Genomic DNA, 21,245 nt, shown 5'->3' with positions numbered 1-21,245 from the left:
TGTCTCTGTGTGGTTCTTTTGTGTCTGTGTGGTTCTTTTGTGTCTGTTTTTTGTTGTTTTGTGTCTGTCATTGTTTGTGTCTCTTTGTGGTTGTTTTGTGTCTGTCATTGCTTTGTGTCTCTTTGTGGTCGTTTTGTGTCTCTTTGTGGTTGTTTTGTGTGTGTTTGTCATTGTTTGTGTCTCTTTGTGGTTGTTTTGTGTCTGTCATTGTTTTGTGTCTCTTTGTGGTTGTTTTGTGTCTATTTATGGTCATTTTGTGTCTCTTTGTCGTTGTTTTGTCTCTCTTTGTGGTTGTTTTGTGTCTCTGTGTGGTTCTTTTGTGTCTCTGTGTGGTTCTTTTGTGTCTCTGTGTGGTTCTTTTGTGTCTGTTTTTTGTTGTTTTGTGTCTGTCATTGTTTGTGTCTCTTTGTGGTTGTTTTGTGTCTGTCATTGTTTTGTGTCTCTTTGTGGTCGTTTTGTGTCTGTTTGTCATTGTTTTGTGTGTGTTTGTCATTGTTTGTGTCTCTTTGTGGTTGTTTTGTGTCTGTCATTGTTTTGTGTCTCTTTGTGGTTGTTTTGTGTCTGTCATTGTTTTGTGTCTCTTTGTGGTTGTTTTGTCTCTCTTTGTGGTTGTTTTGTGTCTCTGTGTGGTTCTTTTCTGTCTCTTTGTGGTTGTTTTGTGTCTCTTTGTGGTCATTTTGTGTCTCTGTGTGGTTCTTTTGTGTCTCTGTGTGGTTCTTTTGTGTCTGTTTTTTGTTGTTTTGTGTCTGTCATTGTTTGTGTCTCTTTGTGGTTGTTTTGTGTCTGTCATTGTTTTGTGTCTCTTTGTGGTCGTTTTGTGTCTGTTTGTCATTGTTTTGTGTGTGTTTGTCATTGTTTGTGTCTCTTTGTGGTTGTTTTGTGTCTGTCATTGTTTTGTGTCTCTTTGTGGTTGTTTTGTGTCTATTTATGGTCATTTTGTGTCTCTTTGTCGTTGTTTTGTCTCTCTTTGTGGTTGTTTTGTGTCTCTTTGTGGTCATTTTGTGTCTCTGTGTGGTTCTTTTGTGTCTCTGTGTGGTTCTTTTGTGTCTGTTTTTTGTTGTTTTGTGTCTGTCATTGTTTGTGTCTGTTTTTTGTTGTTTTGTGTCTGTCATTGTTTTGTGTCTCTTTGTGGTCGTTTTGTGTCTGTTTGTCATTGTTTTGTGTCTCTTTGTTGTTGTTTGTGTCTCTTTGTGGTTATTTTGTGTCTCCTTGTGGTCGTTTTGCGTCTCTGTAGTTTGTAGTGAGATGGGTAAACCTTTTTAAAATTAAAAACTTGCGATAGCTTTGTTTTCATCTGATTTGTGGATGTTTCAGATGGTTTTGTGATTTCTTTAGCTGTCAGTCAGCAGCTACTTCACTAATTTGCCATTCCTTTCCATTCGCTGATTCCAGCTGCTCAGATCTGAGGATTTAAAAACATCTTGAATATTCTAGGCAGTTGAAAGACAAAAGAGCACTTTGATGACTTCAGTTTTATTTCTGGCAAGCTGTCATGGACATTCTATTCCTGACATTTATTTAATTTATTCCATTTTCAGTGTTCAAACTGACAAGCTTTTCATCCGTCTGAACACATGACATGAAGTGAATAAAGATGGTCCAAAGCTTGTGGATCGATGTGAACATGCCTTTAAATGTGGCAGTAGTGGAGCTTAGCATCCTCCTGACTGTCCACGAGGCGGTTCCACATCATTTTCCGTCTGAGGAAAATCAATAGGAGTAAACAGCGCTGAGCGGTTAGCTGTGATCTTTAGCCCCCGGAGACCCACACATGCTGCGATCAATAATGCACTAAAAAGCCCATTAGAAGCACCTGATGTTTCCTAGATCAACTGTTTGGTCTTTTAATATCAGGAAACTGTGAAAAATGACAAATTCAAGGTGGACAGATGTCGTTTTATCAGACTAAATGCTGAAATCCTAACAGAATAATCTTCCTGACCTCATGTAAATGGAAGAAAGCAGAAAAAAGTGACATTTAAAGATGAGTTTGTTTTTTTTATGAAAGCAGCTGCATTTGTTTGGTTTTTCTGTCATTAGATTACTCACTAATTGCTGCTCCTGGTTGTGGTTTTGCTGGTTTACTGGAGCTGATGGTGGAGCTGAACCTGTGGAGGTCAAACCTGATGGATATTAACAAGGAATTAATGAGTGATTCCACAAATGCAGACAGAAGAACAGACAGAAGGCTGTGTATTCAACATGACAGTCCTGACCAAGACAGACACAAAATGACCTCAATTAGACACAAAATGATCACAAAAAGACATAAAACAACCACAAGAGATCCAAAACGAACACAAAGACACAAAGTGACCACAAAAAGACAAAATACAACCACAAAGAAACACAAAATGACCACAAAGAGGCAGAAAATGTCTCTGTGCTTCACTGTCAGGACTATGTATTTACTGTGGTAGGAATGGTCAGGTCCACTGAGAACCCCTGAACCAAGTCTGAAGCAGCTGCTGTCTGTTTTTCACAGCTGGATTGTGAAAGTAGTTCACTGTTCATGGAGTCATTTTAGGAGCTCTGATTAGTGGAACTATGACTCCTTCTAGACCTGATTATTGGAACTATGACTCCTTCTAGACCTCCTGATTAGTGGAACTATGACTCCTTCTCGACCTCCTGATTAGTGGTACCATGACTCATTCTATACCTCCTGATTAGTGGAACTATGACTCCTTCTCGACCTCCTGATTAGTGGAACTATGACTCCTTCTATACCTCCTGATTAGTGGAACTGTGACTCCTTCTAGACCTCCTGATTAGTGGAACTATGACTCCTTCTAGACCTCCTGATTAGTGGAACTATGACTCCTTCTATACCTCCTGATTAGTGGTACCATGACTCATTCTATACCTCCTGATTAGTGGAACTATGACTCCTTCTATACCTCCTGATTAGTGGAACTGTGACTCCTTCTAGACCTCCTGATTAATGGAACTATGACTCCTTGTAGACCTCCTGATTAGTGGAACTATGACTCCTTCTATACCTCCTGATTAGTGGTACCATGACTCATTCTATACCTCCTGATTAGTGGAACTATGACTCCTTCTAGACCTCCTGATTAGTGGAACTATGACTCCTTCTATACCTCCTGATTAGTGGAACTATGACTCCTTCTATACCTCCTGATTAGTGGAACTGTGACTCCTTCTAGACCTCCTGATTAGTGGAACTATGACTCCTTCTAGACCTCCTGATTAGTGGAACTGTGACTCTTTCTATACCTCCTGATTAGTGGTACTATGACTCCTTCTAGACCTCCTGATTAGTGGAACTGTGACTCCTTCTAGACCTCCTGATTAGTGGAACTATGACTCCTTCTAGACCTCCTGATTAGTGGAACTATGACTCCTTCTAGACCTACTGATTGGTGGAACTGTGACTCCTTCTAGACCTCCTGATTAGTGGAACTGTGACTCCTTCTATACCTCCTGATTAGTGGAACTATGACTCCTTCTCGACCTCCTGATTAGTGGAACTATGACTCCTTCTAGACCTCCTGATTAGTGGAACTATGACTCCTTCTAGACCTCCTGATTATTGGAACTATGACTCCTTCTATACCTCCTGATTAGTGGAACTGTGACTCCTTCTCGACCTACTGATTGGTGGAACTGTGACTCCTTCTAGACCTCCTGATTAGTGGAACTATGACTCCTTCTATACCTCCTGATTAGTGGAACTATGACTCCTTCTCGACCTACTGATTGGTGGAACTGTGACTCCTTCTAGACCTCCTGATTAGTGGAACTATGACTCCTTCTAGACCTCCTGATTATTGGAACTATGACTCCTTCTATACCTCCTGATTAGTGGAACTGTGACTCCTTCTAGACCTCCTGATTAGTGGAACTATGACTCCTTCTAGACCTGATTAGTGGAACTATGACTCCTTCTAGACCTCCTGATTAGTGGAACTGTGACTCCTTCTAGACCTCCTGATTAATGGAACTATGACTCCTTGTAGACCTCCTGATTAGTGGAACTATGACTCCTTCTATACCTCCTGATTAGTGGTACCATGACTCATTCTATACCTCCTGATTAGTGGAACTATGACTCCTTCTATACCTCCTGATTAGTGGAACTATGACTCCTTCTATACCTCCTGATTAGTGGTACCATGACTCATTCTATACCTCCTGATTAGTGGAACTATGACTCCTTCTAGACCTCCTGATTAGTGGAACTATGACTCCTTCTATACCTCCTGATTAGTGGAACTATGACTCCTTCTATACCTCCTGATTAGTGGAACTGTGACTCCTTCTAGACCTCCTGATTAGTGGAACTATGACTCCTTCTAGACCTCCTGATTAGTGGAACTGTGACTCTTTCTATACCTCCTGATTAGTGGTACTATGACTCCTTCTAGACCTCCTGATTAGTGGAACTATGACTCCTTCTAGACCTCCTGATTAGTGGAACTATGACTCCTTCTAGACCTCCTGATTAGTGGAACTATGACTCCTTCTAGACCTCCTGATTAGTGGAACTATGACTCCTTCTAGACCTACTGATTGGTGGAACTGTGACTCCTTCTAGACCTCCTGATTAGTGGAACTATGACTCCTTCTCGACCTACTGATTGGTGGAACTGTGACTCCTTCTAGACCTCCTGATTAGTGGAACTATGACTCCTTCTAGACCTCCTGATTATTGGAACTATGACTCCTTCTATACCTCCTGATTAGTGGAACTGTGACTCCTTCTAGACCTCCTGATTAGTGGAACTATGACTCCTTCTAGACCTGATTAGTGGAACTATGACTCCTTCTAGACCTCCTGATTAGTGGAACTATGACTCCTTCTAGACCTCCTGATTAGTGGAACTATGACTCCTTCTAGACCTCCTGATTATTGGAACTATGACTCCTTCTAGACCTCCTGATTAGTGGAACTATGACTCCTTCTAGACCTCCTGATTAGTGGAACTATGACTCCTTCTAGACCTCCTGATTAGTGCTACTATGACTCCTCCTATTTGTCCTTTTTTTCACATCCATCACTAAACAATAAATTAATTGGAAAAAATTAAAATTTGCCATTGTTTGAAAGAAAATTTATGTATTTTAATTATTTTTCGTGCTTATTATTTTGATATTTTACTGATATCTGGTAAAGTCAGAGAAAAAAAGTATTAATTCACATATTCAATTCAATTCAATTCAATTTTATTTATATAGCGTCAATTACAGTCAACTCGTCTCAAGACGCTTTACAGAACCCAAATGCCTGACCCCCAGAGCAAGACCAAAGCCCAAAACTATAAATATTTTCCACATGAAAAATCTTAAATTTCACAAATAGCCTTTTTTGTCTTTTATTATTTATGGCTGTAAAATTAGACTGTTTTACTGTTTAAATAAGCTAAAAATGTCATCATTTTAGAGATATTTGTCATTATTTCCTACAGTTTTTACATCAGACTCCATCCCATTGTGTTTTAACTCATTCTGTCTGGCTTCACTGCTGCCAGATTTTTTGTTATTGAGCTTTAATTTGTCCGTGAAACTCCAGAGAAAACAGGCAGTAATGTCAGTAATCTGTCATGAATCATGTTTCAGCGCTGGACTGGGGTTGTTCTACTCGCTCATTATTTTTACAGTCCCTCTTATTGTCGGTCATTATTCATAACTGTAAGAATGATTCTGTGGATGTACTCGTCCTTGGTCTCAGCCTTCAACTTTGAGGAAAACAAGTTTCCTCCTTGAGATGTTTGAAGAGCTGCTCGTCGCTGAGGGTGGGTTAGAGAACAGCAGCTCTGGTGTGGTGTCAGGGACGAACACAACCTGACAGCTGGGAGCTTCTGGCTTTAATGAAGCCTGAAGGGAAGGACAGCCAACCCAACGCCGGGCACCGATCGTTTCAGGAGCTGTGAGAACATGTGAAGAAGAAAAAAAAAACGACCTTCAGGCGGAGAATCGACACGTAAACAATCCACCAAACTCTACAGCAGCCTCTCAGCAGACTGTCAGCTTTCTGCTGCTCGCTAGTGTTTTTACATCGTGTGATTTGTTGGAGGATCTGCTGCCAGGGTTTCCTCCAAACATCCCCAGAGCTTTAGTGGAAACCACCATCTGTGTCGGACGCTTTCCCGTCCAGGAAACTGACAGCAGAGGCTGAATGGAAGCTGCAACGCAGGATTTTACAGAGAAACAAACGTTCAACGAAGACGTAACTCTGGAGGTTAAATCTGGTGTCTGTGGAGACGTTCACAGCAACGATCGGTTTATCAGAGCTGAAATGTCCTGGAGATGAGACACAAAATGACAACATGAAACAAAATGACAAAAACAAGACACAAAATGACAAAAACATGAAACAAAATGACAAAAACAAGACACAAAATGACAAAAACATGAAACAAAATGACAAAAACATGAAACAAAATGACAAAAACAAGACACAAAATGACAAAAACATGAAACAAAATGACAAAAACAAGACACAAAATGACAAAAACATGAAACAAAATGACAAAAACATGAAACAAAATGACAAAAACAAGACACAAAATGACAAAAACATGAAACAAAATGACAAAAACAAGACACAAAATGACAAAAACATGAAACAAAATGACAAAACGAGTCATAAAATGACAAAAACATGAAACAAAATGACAAAAACAAGTCATAAAATGACAAAAATTAGACACTTTTTTATTATTTCTATGGTTGTGAGTCCTCCTGACTCTTCATGGTGTTCTGGTTCTGCTTTGGAGTGGAACAGCAGGTTGAGAGGTCCAGCTGTAGATGTTCAGATGTTTTACCCTTATAAGCTGCAGAGAGAAAACAGTGGTGGATAAAACCTGAGAAGAGCTGCAGCAGATGGATGGTTGTTCTGAGGGGGAGGATCCTTTTGCTCGTTATCTCAGGATTTCTACAAATCCAAGGCGAGGAGGACAGAAGACCTGCAGATCCATTAGAGGATCATTAGACGATCAGTGAAGACAAACCGGTTCTACTGGATCAGTGTGTTCACAGCCTTCAGCTGAGAATTAGCACCTCCAAATGAACCATTTTAAGGTGGATTATTGTCTCTAACAGCCTCCATCTGTCAGCATTTACATCCTCTGATGAGCACAAGAAAAGAATCACAGAAAAAAATGAAGATCTGACTAAACAGTGAAATACTGTGAAAATAACAACAAATATCTGTTAAATTAGGATTTATTTGCAGATTTAAATACAGTTTAATAGTGTAAGTTTATTGTTCCGCATTATAAAAGAACAACTTGTTTTAAAAAAAGTTCTTGGTCAACATATAAATGTTTTTTTCAGAATTTCCATCCATCATCCATCATCCATCCATCCCACCATCCATTCATCCATCATCCATCCATTCATCCATCCATCCATCATCCATCCATTCATCCATCCATCCATCATCCATCCATCCATCCATCCATCCATCCATGGGTCATGGAGGCAGCAGATGAAGCAGATCATTCCAGATGTTCCTCCTCCCAGCAACACTTCCAGCTCTTCATGGAGGATCCTGAGGTGTTCTCAGGCCAGATGAGATATATAATCCCTCCAGAGGGTTCTGGTTCTACCCCGGGGTCTCCTCCCAGGAGGACGTGCTCAGAAAACCTCCAGAGGAAGTCTCCCTGGAGGATCTGAATCAGATGTCCAAACCACCTCCACTGGTTCCTTCAGAGGTGAAGGATCAGCAGATCTACTCTGAGCTCCCTCCAGATGTCTGATCTTCTCCTCCTATCTCTAAGGTTGAGCCCAGACACCCTACAGAGGAAGCTCATTTCAGACGCTTGTATCCACGATCTCATTCTTTGGGTCACTACCCAGAGCTCATGACCATAGGTGAGGGTTGGAACGTAGATGGATGGTAAACTGAGATCTTCTCCTTGAGGCTCAGCTCCCTCTTCATCACCACGGTTTGGTACAACGCCTTCATCACTGCTGACGCTGCATCAATCCTCCTGTCCATCTCTAGCTCCATTTTCCATCACTCCTGAACAAGATCCTGAGATACTTGAACTCCTTCACTTGGTGAAGCAACTCTCTCCAACCCAGAGGGATCAATCCTCCGGTTTCCATCAGAGAACCATGACCTCAGACTTGGAGGTTCTGATCTTCATCTCCACCACTTCACACTCGGCTTCAAACCGCTCCAGTGCTGCTGAAGGTCTGAGGAACCAACAGAACCACATCATCTGCAAAAAGCAGAGATCCTGAGGTCCCCAAACCAGACGCCCTCCTCACCCCGGCTGATCCTTGAGATCCATGAAGACCACAACCAGGATCATAGACCAGGGACAGCCCTGGAGGAGTCCAACACCCACTGGAAACCAGTCTGACTTTGTGCTGAGTATGAGGACACAGCGCTCACTTTGGTTCTACAGGGACTGAACGGTTCATATCAGTGATCCTGGTACCCCATAATCCCTCAGTACCCCTCAGAAGTCGTCAGAGGTCACAGTCGTAGACCTTCTCCAGATCCACAAAGAACATGTAGTCCGGCAGGTCCAACTCCCATGACCCCCTCAGCAGCTCCACCAGAGTAAAGATCTGATCCACCGTTCCACGACCAGGACAGAATCCTCATTGTTCCTCCTGAATCTGAGGTTCTACAATCAGTCAGAGCCTTCCTTCCAGCACCCAGAGGAAACTTTGCTGAGGAGGCTGAGAAGTGTGATACCCTGATAGCTGGAACTCACTCTTAAAGATGAGAACCACCACCCCGGTCTGCTGCTCCACAGGTACTGATGTCCATCTGACATTGTAGAGACGTGTCAGCCAAGACAGTTCAACAATGTCCAGAGCCTTCAGCATCTCAGGGAGGATCTCATCCACACCTGGTGCCACCAAGGAGCTTCTTAACTGCCCAAAGAGCCAACCAGACCTGAAAGGTTTCCACCGTGACCTTCAGACCACAGCTCCTAACAGCCGCTTTTTTCTGAAATTCTACCAGATATTATCTGTAATTTAACAAAAGACAAAAAACATGTAAAATAGTTAAATTATTTTTCTTTTTAAACCTTAACATACATTTTCTTCACAGTTGAAGTATAAATTAATGCCTATTTCTGTCAATTTATCTGTGATAGTATATTTTTAAAAATACATTAAATGACAGTAAATTGTTTAAACTGTGAAGAAATCATAAAAATAGTAAAAATCTGACTTCAGTAGTGGAAGAAAAATATGTTCAGGGTTCATTTTGTTCCTCAGAACCAGAAAAGTTGAAGAGAAAGTAGAAAACATGTTGTTAACGTCTCTGAAGGTTTCTGATCTCCACAGTTCTCTGCTCTAACGAGGAGATGTGTTTTATTTTTGTGCTCCGGAGACCAAAGAACTTTGAGCTGATTTTTTTATTCAGACTAAAAACAACAAATGAGTCAACCGCTGCAGCTACAAAACACTGTTACACAATTTTACAGAGTATCAACACAAAAAACACAACATCTGGTCAGCAAAATGACACCAAAGAGACAGAAAACGGACAGAAAGACACACAAAATGACACAAAACAACAACAACAGACACAAAATGATTGGAAAAAAACACAAAAAAGCCAAAAAGATATGCAAAAAGACACGAAAGACACACAAAATGACACAAAACAAACTCAGAATGACACACAGTGACACTAAAAAGGCACAAAATTACACAAAAAGGCACACAATCACAAAAGAAGATACAAAATGACTATAGCCAGAATCAAAATGACATTAAATGACACTAAAATGACACAAAACATCCACAAAGAAAAGAAAAATGACACAAAAGAAATACCAAATGAGACCACAAAAACACAAAAGAGCCAAAAAGATACCCAAAAGGATGTGAAAGACACACAAAATGACAAAAAACTGAATGACACTAAAAATACACAAAAGTACACGAAACAGACGTAAAATGTGCACAAAGAGACACACAATTACAAAAGAGACACAACCTGACTACAACCACAATCAAAATGACATTAAATGACACTAAAAAGACACAAAACAACCACAAAGAAACACTGGATGGCTGCAAAGAGACACAAAATTACAGAAAACACACAAAATGACCATAAAAAAAACACAAAATAGCCAAAAAGATACACGAAAGTCACGCAATCACAACAGAATGACACACAGTGACACTAAAAAGATGCAAAACAACCACAAAGAAACACAAGATAGTGGCAAAACACAACAATGCATAAAAGAGACACAAAATGACCAGAAAAAACACAAAAGAGCCAAAAGTATACCCAAAACAATGCGAAAGACACAAAAAAAGACCCCAACCACAATGGAAATGACATTAAATGACACAAACAACCACAAAGAAACACAAAATGACACAAAAGACATACAAAAAGAGACACAAAATAACCACAAAAACACTAAAAAGACACAAAACAAACATGAAGAAACACACAAAGACACACAAAATGACCCAAAACAATCCACAAAATAGCCAAAAAGAGACACAAAAGGATGCAGAAGACACACAAAATGAGTCAGAATGAGACAATGAGAGAGAAAACGACCACAAAGAGACTAAACAGACGACACAGACACTGAAGGTTTTCATGTTTCTGAGGTCGGATTCGGTTCCGTTCAGGTTCCGTTCAGGTTCTGTTCATGTCTGTCGGTAGAATCGCTTCACATCAGAATCTATGGTTCTAAATCTTTTCCCGTCCTCCTCCTGATCGTCGTCTGACTCCGTCTCTTTCTTCGTCCTTGTCTTCGTCCTCGGCGTCTATTTTAACCCCGCTGTGTGAAAATGTTTTTCCTGGAGCTCAGAGTCTCTTCAGATCACAGCCGACACCAAACCTGGAGGTTGGATTCACCCTGATGACCCAGACGCTGGAAAAAAGAAAACAATACGCTGGTAAATGACAGAAAAGAAGGGAAAAAAAGACAGAAAACAGGAGAATGTACAGGTAAAACATCAGGCAAAACTGTAGATAATGTCCAAGAGCTGCATTTTACAAAATTATTTCACTCTTTTGCAACATTTAAATGTAAAATTACAGTTTTACTGAATCTAAATCTGCTGAAATACTCTATAGTTTTACAGACATTTGCTGTTTATTTTCAGTAATTTAAATATTTTTGTACATTACAGTATTCCATTCTTGTTTTTTTATTTTTTATTTTTTGGACAGCTTGAGCTTAATAAATCTCTTTACTATTGTTATTTTTCTGGTTTTAACTATTTTTGTGAAACAACAGTTAATATTGAGTAAAATCACAGAAAAAAATCCAAATTAATCCTAAAAATCAGCACAAAGCTGTAAGTAAAGTCAAAATCTGAATTTTTACAGAGTAGTTTATTTTACAACATTTAAATGTAGAATTACATTTTTACTGCATTTAAATCTGCTAAAAATTACTGTTTTACAGAAATGTATTTTCACATTTTAAAATCATTTGTAACTGCTGCAGTATTCCATTGTTTCTTTGTTTTTATTCTGTCTCTCTTGCTGCCAGATTTCCACAGTTTGTTTTTCCAGAATCACATTTTCTGTTTTCATCTCCTGCAGCTGAACGTCTGAATGTGTGCAAACAGTCAGAACTAAGCCTGGAGTAAAACAACATCAGGACGTGACCTCGCTGACAAAACGCTTCTTCTTCTTCTTCTTCTGCTGCTGCTGCTGCTGCTGCTCAGTAAAACTGTACTGAGGTTTAATCCAAACCGGATTAACAGCAGAACTGAATCAGGAAACACTGCAGTTATTTATACCCAGAAAACACGACGTTGAACAGTCGCAGCGTTAAACCCTCCGAGGAGCCTCCAGGACGAAGCTGCAGAAAACAGTTTTGTTTATTCTGGATGATTTCTGTCTGACGGATTCAAAACGAGTCTGTTGTGTCTCTGAAGGTCAGAAGGAATTATTCTCTGATGTAATAAAGATCCAAGGAAATGAGGAGTCACACAAAACTGGATGTACGTATTAAAATATTAAGACTGAAACCAGTTTAAAACCAGTCTAAGATTAGTCTAAAACCAGGATTCATCCAGTCTGGAACCAGTTCAAAACCAATTCTATATCGCAGCTGAAAAGTAAGTGTCAATCCAGTTGGAAAAAGTTTGAGACCAATCTAAAATCAGTCCAAAACCATTTCCAAATCAGTCCAAGTCCAGCTGAAAACAGCTGTAAAACTGGTCCAAAACTAAGTCTAAAACCAATTCCAAACCAGTCCAAAGTCAGTGTAAACCAGACTAAAATTAGCCTTTAAGAGGGTCAGAACTGGCCAAAACCAGTTTAAAACCAATTGTAGATCCCAGTCTAAAACTAATTTTAAACCAGTGGAGAACAAGTCCAAAACCACATTTAAAACCAGTCCAACACCATGTTAAAAGTCATCCAAAACCAGTCTAAAATTAAGTCTAAAACCAGTTCATAAGCAGTTTGAAAACCAGCCTAAAACTATTTAAAATCAGAAAGAAGTCAAAAAATAGTCTAAACCAGATCAAAGTCGGCCTAAAACAGGTTCAGAACAACCTCAAACTAATTCTAGATCCCAGTCTAAATCTGATCTAAAACCAGTGGAAGCCTAGGTCTGGATCCAGTTGGACCACTCTGTTCCATCACCTTAATCACCTGTTATGAAGTGACTCAGCTCCAGTTCCAGTTCATCTTCTCTGGACGTTATCTCATCAGAAAACCTAATTAAACCGGAACCGATCCAAAGATCCGGGCCAGAAAGGACTCGACCGATGATCCGTTGGCTCCAAGGGAAGATTTATGAAAAGATGGGGTCTAATTCTCCACGCAGGTGAAACGATGAATCTTTAATATCTGGGAGATAATGGAGGTTTTTATTGGGTTTTCTGTTTACGTTCTGCTGTTTTTTAGCACGACACGTTTGGGAATTAAGATAAACGTCGATGATTCATCCAGAAGAGAAGCTTAATGGACGGAGACAAATGCTGAGAAGCTGTTATGAGGAGAAATTAAGAGCTTTTATGAGTATTATTGCAGGGTTGAACTCGGAATCTCAAGCATTTTTAAATGTCAACAGCAGCATTCCCAGAGTGAAGCTTCAGATCAGATGTTTTGTAGATAAGCAGAAGCAGTAAAATAACAGGAGTGGGTCTGCAGGGATTCACTGGCAGCTGCAGATCGGTGAAGGTCAGCCGAGGTAGAGACACCAGAGAAATGGAGGAAGTTAAATACCAAAGGCCACCGACGTCATCGAGGGGCAAAGAGGCAGAACGGCCGACCCTCAGACCTCCTCACCGATCCACGTCATGTCCCACGTCTCCTCGCCTTCCCGTTTTATTCCTCAACATGTCCTCTTTCATAAATTCACAGAGGAGTTCTGAGCGAGTCGATGTCGTCCTTGAACGCCGTCTGGAATTAATGCTTCGGATCAATCAAGTGTTTATCTGCAGCAGACGGTCGACAGCATCAATCCTCCATTTTCTCCCCGCGTGGTGTCACAAACAGAAACCGAATGAATCCACACATTTACACAACCTGACGCTTATCGAACCGACCGGACAGAGCTCAGATTTACATTCAGACCGAGATAAAACGAGAATGTCTGAAGTGAGGAAATACGTGAGCGTGGACCTGAGGAGGAAATGTATTATTGACGGTACATTTCAAAGTTAAATGGAAGTTGCAGAGTTTAGAAGATATATACTATTAAATAAAAGAATCACTGAGCTTCACATTCATGATAGCGCCACCTGCTGTGTGTTTATAAACCCAAGGAATCATGGAGATGTTGATGTTCAGATCAAGTAAGGAGTTCTCTGATCGTTATTCCAGCTGTTATTAGTTCATCAAAGAACGCGGTTACGTGATGATCAGCGTTGGTTCTCAGCCATCCCAGACCATTGGCTCATGTTGGACAGGTTCTGAACAGTTAAAGAGGATTTTTTTTGAGCAAGTTCTGGACAAATTGGAGTCATTTCTAGTCCTCTTGCGCATATTGCAGGTAAGTTTTGACAAACTCTCACAAAATTTTGGGAACATACTTATTTTACGAGGTCAAATTTGAGTCATTCTGGACGTATTTTACTGCTTCACAGCCTGGTGGTTTGCTAGTTTCACTGCTCTGAAACCCATTGAACAGCTTCATAAAAAAAGCTATCAAGGTGTTTGACAAGAAGACACGGTCATTCCATCATTGTGCAATCTTAAAGAAATATCGATTTCTAAGCTTTGAGAGTTTCAAATCATTTGAAAGTGCTTGCTGAATCGATAAGACTATGAATGGGATGGATCCACTGCCTCTGGGGGATATTCTCAAAAAGAAAAATGGTATTAGTAGTACAAGGTCAGCCGCCAGGAGTGATTGTGAATTACAGTTGTGAAAGTCCTCCTTTGCACAGCATATCTTATCTATTAAAGGTTGTACAGACTGGAATACTTTGCCTACAGCTATCAGAGAAAGATCCACCTCTGTCAGTTTTAAGACACCGTAGAAGACATGGCTGATTGACAGTCAGATGTGTGAACATTGAGGAATTTATTCACCTTAAAATCAGGCACTTTTAACTAACAGGCTTTTTAACTATTTGCACTTAATGACAGGCTCTACCTAGAAAGCGTATTTCTACAATAGTCAGCACTTTAGGGTAGATTTAACCCAGTCAGTGTTAATTGCTGTTGTCTTTGTCTTACTTTATTGTTTTGTATACATCTGTAACCCTGCATTGTGTTTCTTTTATGTTATGTTATGCTTGTTCTAAATCTGGCGTATTTACTGCAACCTTGTGTAAACTATTATGTTCATTAATATGCACTGTCAGGTCCAAATAAATAAGAAAGTAACTCATGACTGATAGTTTTAAATGTCTATTTCACTACAGAAAGTTCATGTGTACAAGCAGAAACCACAGTGGGGTAGTAAAGGGGCACCATGACAAAGACTTCTGTGTTGATTAATGATATCCAGCCTGAACTTACTGCAGAAAGTAAGCTCAGCTTAGGTTGTTAACTAATGTCTATTTCACAACAGACAGTTCATGTAGACAAGCAGAGAGCATTGTGGGAGTTCAGCTAGTAAAGCAGCACCATGACAAGGTAGCTGTGATGTTTAATGATGTCCAACGAGTGCACAAATGTAAATTCAAGCAAAGATCGACCATGAAAGTGTGTCCAGAGGGTTAGTTTAGTTAGCTAGTGCTACAGCAAGATAACATATAGTTTTTCACTTTATTAGTTTAGTATTAAGTCAGCTAGTTAGCCAGTTAGCTCATCTTAGAGCAAGATAAACTCGAATAACAGTACTAGTTTACCAAAAAGTCAGCTAATTAATAAGTGCTGTAAGACAGTCATGGAAACAGTAAAGAAAATTTTGATCTTTGTATGATATTCTATACAAAAAATTCAAAACAGAATCACTCAAGAATTAAGTGAAATAAAAACTAGATAGAATGTGTTAAACACTGATTTACAATGCTGCACTTTACTGAAACTATTAAGTAACAAAGCGTCCACCTGTAAAAGAGATTGGGTTTAAATAACCTGTGGAGTTCCCCAGGGGTCAGTTTTAGGCCCACACTACTTTTTAATCTGTACTCCAACATCTGATTCCACAGCTACACCGATGCCACATAGCTTTACAGAGATGAGCTTCCTGATGAATTAAACTAGATTTTAATGTCGGGATGTAAGGAAAAAGCTCAAATTCCAGCTAAAGTTACATGGCTCAGAAAGAAAGCCCCCAGAACTCAGAGATCAGTACTTAAAAGCTTGTAGTAATACTTATAATCATAATGATATAAACTTTATTTATGTTGCAGCTTTCTGAACAGTGGTACAAAGTGCTAAACAGGATAAAACCAGACTAAAGGGTTTTATTATGAAGGTTTGTTGATAAATCTGCACTCTGTCACCTTAAAAATATCTCTGAAGTGCGACCGTTTCTGTCTCTGGGTGTCACAGAGGGACTTTCATTCTGAACGGTCCTGACAGCTGCTGTCTGGTCCACACAGAAAGCTGATAAATCATCTGCAGCTGATTCACAGCGCTGCAGACAACACATTACACAAAGTGTTTTTAAAGCACCTCGTGGCCTTGCAGCAGGATATTTGGTATGTTCGCCAGTCTAGCCTTTTTTAACCCTTGCCTCAGGTTAAAGTTGGTCCAGCTCTCCGTTTAAAGGGTTAGATTCTATCTGCCTATTAGTATTTCACCTAACAGGTTTCAGCAGAATAAATTAAGCTGGAATCGAGAGATACTCGCCCAGGTTCTAACTGCCTTGCATCCGAATGTCTCACCCCTCTTATCTGATAAATGCTATCCCACCAAGCAGCCTTTCTTAGTAGTAGAATTGATCTATCATTCACATTCGTTATTGGTCAGCTTCTCTCTAAGGACTTGCCTGCACTTGGTGCTATTCCTGGGTTCGTTTTAGAGGTTTGGAAAGAACTAACCTCAGGGGTAATGTTTAAACACTCTCACTTTGGACTAAGTAACCTTTGAGAACCATTGGTTTGAATGCACACAATCAACTTAACTTTTTACCACTATGCAGATTTTCAGTGATTTATAATAATTTCATTAGGCTTCTCTTTAAATGCAATACAGCTTTTTATTAAGCAAACTTTAGCAAGAGCACAGCATCAATTCATGATTAAAACAATTAATTATTTCTGATTAAAAATGAGACTAAAGTAAATAAATTGAGCGTACCTGACAATCTTCTCTAATTATTAAATTTAGGAGAGAGAGCAAACAGTATGGCCACTACCGTATCACTCGGTCTTGTCTTGCGTCTGGGAAAAGCACTCAGTTGTCCGGAGGACTCGGTACGATGTCTTCTTTGTGGACAAAGGATCTTATCCCTTGGCAGGGGGGAGCGGAGGAGTCCTGTAAGCCAATCGTTGGTCTGGCAGTTATCTTCTGGAATTGGCTGGAACGTTAGTGCTTACGCCCCAGCTGTCTTCTCTGTGGTATGGTGGTGGTGGAAAACCCTCGTCTGGTCAGGCTGTAGTGGGTCACTGGTCTCCCAGCCCCGGGGAGGGGAACAGCCCGGTGCTGTTGCCTCCTATGCCTCTTCGGGTGTAGTCGGATCTTCCCTCTATTGGTTTCTTCTGGATAACTTCAGAACCTCTTAGGACTCTCCGTTTGGCAGAGTGTGGTCTTCGCTTGTTGTACAAAGTCAGAAAAAGACTTTGCTTCCAACGATGTCCTCAGCGATCTCTGGAGCCTAAGTCCCGCGTCGTCTTCCCGTCTCTCGGGCAAGAGAGGAAGGTGAAGATTCTTCAGAACTCTGGCCAAGTTCCCTTTGCTGTTCTTCTCAGCAGCTCCGGCGAACAACTCCCAACAAATGTCTCTGCGCTTCCCTTTTTATACTTTCTCTCGCTCTTACAAACACATACACCGTTTTACACACAGTTCTACCTCTTGGTACGCCCATATCCTTGACTCATAGGTCTTAAGACTCAACCTTTTTCCTGTTACACACACAACAGTTGCATAGAATCATGTGTTTTACAGCAAATACATTTAACACATACTCAGTTGCTATGACAATGTTCTGCAAATAGGCCTCAGCCCATCCTGTCATCCTGTGGAAACTCCAAGTTCCTCATTTCTAAGGGGACTTCTGCCATTCTCACTTCTGCTTTCTTAAGGCCTGGACACACAAGCCTATGAGGCCTGTACGCACACACAGAGCCTAAACAAGGATTACTTCACACAGAATCACTTCTTAAATCATCCTTCTCAATCTGAACATAATAAATCATCTGAGTCATTACTTCAATCAAATCAACACTTCAAAAAATATATATGTATTTTAGCAAGCACAATCATATGGTTAACTTATAATGTTTCTTCTTAAGATCTTTATTTGTCTGCTTCAAAACCTTTGTTACCTTAGGGCCGTAATGAGCCTGAGTCCTCTCTGAGACCTCAACATCTGCATCTTACTTGACAATAAATGATGATCCAACTAAACCTGATGGGATGTCATGTTGCTGCAGGATGCTGTGGTAGCCATGCTGGTTCAGGGTTCCTTCAGTTTGGAATAAATCCCTAACAGAGACCATCATACCTCCTCCTTCATGCTTCATGGTGGAACCATGCGTGCAGAGACCATCACACCTCCTCCTCCATGCTTGTTTTTTGTTAGGCTGGTGATTCAGATGAACTTCTCCTCAGCAGCAGAGGAGACTCTTGGTCTTCCTTTCCTAGGGCAGCCCTCATGTGAGCCAGTTTGGTCGTAGCGTTTGATGGTTTGATGGCTTTTGCCACTGCACTTGGAGATACATTCAAAGATTGTAGAATTTTCTGGACTGACTGACCTTCAGTTCTTAAAGCAATGCGTCACAGTCGGAACCACACATGTACAAACCATCCGTTCACCTTTTCTGGTCTCACAAAGACACAGCAGGTGGAACCAAAGATCTCAGATTTGGACTCATCAGATCAAAGCCCAGATCTCCACTGGTCTACTGTCCATTCCTGGTGTTTCTCTTCTTCTTGATGTTCATCCTCAGTCGCTTCTTTGCAGCAATTCCACCATGAAGGCATGATTTTAAATAATTAAAATAAATAAAAGCCACTGAATGAGAAGGTTTGTCCAAACTTTTGACTGGTTCTGTACCTGGTAATGAATGAAGCAAACTTCCTACACTTTAAAGACGATGAAGGGATGTCTTTCTGCTTCTTTTATCTGTTCAGTGTGAAACTTTACCAGGAGTCATTATGGTGGAAAAAGTCATCTAGAAAGCAAGAAGGCTTCTCAAAAGTGGTGTTGTAATGTCAGCAGCAGGCAGGTACTGCTATTCTCCTCTGAGACTTTTTTTTTGTTGGTTTCTTCACAATTTGTCAAATTGGCTCCATTAAAGGCAGCTGAATGAGTTATTATCAGTCTGTGTTTGCAGTGAGCAGGAAGTACAGACAGCAACAACTAGATTACTGTGATGTTGAAGAAAGCCTTTTTCTCTGATTTCTACGCAGGTTCATGGATGTTTTTTTAAAGAATGTTCATTAGATATAATGATATCTGTGGGAGGGGTAAATTACACTGAATTATATAAAAATGTGATTCGCAGAGGTGGAAAATAAGTAAGTGCATTACTCATTATTATATTTTCACTACAAATCATAGAAAAATACAGTACTTTCTACTCCAGTACGTTATCTGATGGCTTTAATTAGCATTTTGCTGCTAATGCTTTACCATGCATGACTTTTTCTTTGAATGGAGCCTTTTTGTTTTGCTGTTTTAATGCTTTTACTTGAGTAAAGGATGAAGATGGGACAATTCAGTCACTAGTGAATCCCTTTCTCTTAGATTTAAATTCATTTCTAGGACTAAAATTACAGATTTACCACATCACACAATTTCCATGCTATGATTTGCCTTTAGTTATGGTGTGTGAATTATCAAGTGTGCATGAAACCTGAACCTTTAAGACGTCAAAGCAGGAAAAGCACAACGGTTGGTTTCAGTAACATTATTATTGGCAGAGTTTGGTTTTGGACAGGCTCCTGACTTTTTATGATCAAAATGTCTAACCCTTCCTTCTCATTTCTACTCTGAAGCTCACCTTCTCCTGCTCAAACTGCTGACAAATGTTTGTGCTGCTCTAAAGTCTGGTCTCCAGAACTTCCTAAAAACTCTCAAAGTCTCTTCTGCTGCAGGTTGCTTTGTAGAACTGTTCCAGAAAACCTCACTAAACCACATGGAGGGGCCTCAAGATAGTCGTCCAAATGAAACCGTACAAAAACCAAACTAGCACAACCCAAACGCTAAAGTCTCCTGCAGCCTACCAGAGAAGCTCTTTAAACAGAGAATCAGGACAGGAACTCTTACCTTCTGGACAACCAACGTTGGTTCACAAACAACCAAAAACCTCTAAAGACTCACTGCAGCCAAGATAAAGACACAACTCAGCTGCACCAAACCCACTAATCACTGCACACATTAGCATCATGTGCTAAGTGTGGCTAAAGAACCACATTTACCAAGACAACTATCCAGTACAAAGCCCTAAAACTCACCAAGAAACACATTAGAGAGGATTTTACTCGTGATGTTACACTCCAACCAGTTTGCTCGACACAGTGCCGAGCTTTTCAAGCGAAAGTGTTCCGAGACGGTGTTTCGATCTCTGCTTCAGCACGCCCACAATCATGTGACTATCGAGAGTGAGGCCTCGTTACGTCACATCGCGTGTCGCTGTGCTTCACGCGAACTTTCAAGGGGTTGGACATTTAAATCTGTCCAGGTCTTAAAAGGCATAGGGGTCTGATTCACTCCTCAAATTTTGGGTTTTTGAGAGGAGGAGATCACGCTAGTGCATTTACCATTTGTCATTTTGAGAGAAGTTAGGGAGAGGATACATTTAGTTAGAATTTAGTTTAGATATATCTAGTTGCATTTCATACATTAAATAACACACAGATACATACGCATAGATTCACTCATACACAACACACATTCATTCATAGAAACACACTACACATATATGCACACAAACATACATATATAACGTTTTAAAACATTTATTGCAAGTGCAAACAGTGTGAGACAAGCAGTCCTGAGGCTTTTCCACTTAGATGCAGTTCTGACACATGACCAGCAGATGTCACTCTTCTGGTTGTGTCAAATGCTTCGAAGCAATGTGTCATTCTTGAAGCAGATGTGTCAAAGTGGTTCATTGCTTCAGAAGCTTCGATTTCATCATCACTAGATTTTACTGCTGGAAGCTGCAAGCCAACGCCTAAAGAACAAACTAAAGCAACGGAGCCAAACCCGGTTCAGTGAAGAGAAGCAGAGGAAATGTTTGACTGCAGACATAAAGCAGGAAGACACTGAGCTGCTCAGGTGTTCCTGATGACACCAAGCAGCCACCTGGACAGCCAATAGGAACACAGCTTACTGGAAGTCCAGAGGGCTGGCTTAGTGAAGGAAATTTAAAGTTGAAGCAGAAAGTTAACAAAGAAAGTTGAAAACCACCTTCTGATCCCTGAAATCTGAGTTTTCACACAAAGAACGCCTGAACATGTCAAACTGGTTCCATAGTAGAACCTTCACTGTAAAAACATCATAGTATGGTGTGTTGCTCTAAAAACATTATGACGGGCTGTGTAGGGTTGTAACAGAAAAACAGGACAAACGCTGGTTTTCAGGAGGTAGAAAGAGTAAGTTTACAACAACACAACATGTGAGCAGAAAAATCACAAAGTCTGTCTTTAGTTCAGCTGAAAATATGAGTTTTTGTCTTTTATATTGACCAAACTTTTCAGGAAGTAGATGAAGAATAACTAAAGCTCTCATGTTCTCATG

The 21,245-nt window shown here is 40.3% G+C and overlaps 1 long non-coding RNA gene across 16 annotated transcripts; it reads right to left on the bottom strand.

The window, feature by feature from the left end:
• Positions 1-2,531: 2,531 nt before the first annotated feature.
• On the bottom strand, positions 2,532-4,989 carry LOC127530920 (uncharacterized). Of its 16 annotated transcripts, XR_007937718.1 has the most exons (10): positions 4,901-4,989; positions 4,700-4,866; positions 4,360-4,529; positions 4,224-4,325; positions 3,918-3,951; positions 3,819-3,886; positions 3,479-3,546; positions 3,275-3,376; positions 3,037-3,206; positions 2,534-2,832 (listed from the first exon to the last, which is right to left on the bottom strand). It is a non-coding gene; the product is annotated as an uncharacterized LOC127530920 (long non-coding RNA). The 16 variants fall into 16 exon arrangements; XR_007937720.1 differs by lacking the exon at positions 3,479-3,546 and having other exon boundaries at positions 3,275-3,342; XR_007937712.1 differs by lacking the exon at positions 3,819-3,886 and having other exon boundaries at positions 2,535-2,832; positions 3,479-3,549; positions 3,887-3,951.
• Positions 4,990-21,245: the final 16,256 nt, after the last annotated feature.

Source organism: Acanthochromis polyacanthus, chromosome 18 (assembly GCF_021347895.1).
Source record: "Acanthochromis polyacanthus isolate Apoly-LR-REF ecotype Palm Island chromosome 18, KAUST_Apoly_ChrSc, whole genome shotgun sequence".
In the NCBI taxonomy this organism is placed as follows: Eukaryota; Metazoa; Chordata; class Actinopteri; family Pomacentridae; genus Acanthochromis; species Acanthochromis polyacanthus.
Note: the sequence above shows the minus strand (reverse complement) of the source record. Positions and strands in the feature narration are given on the sequence as shown.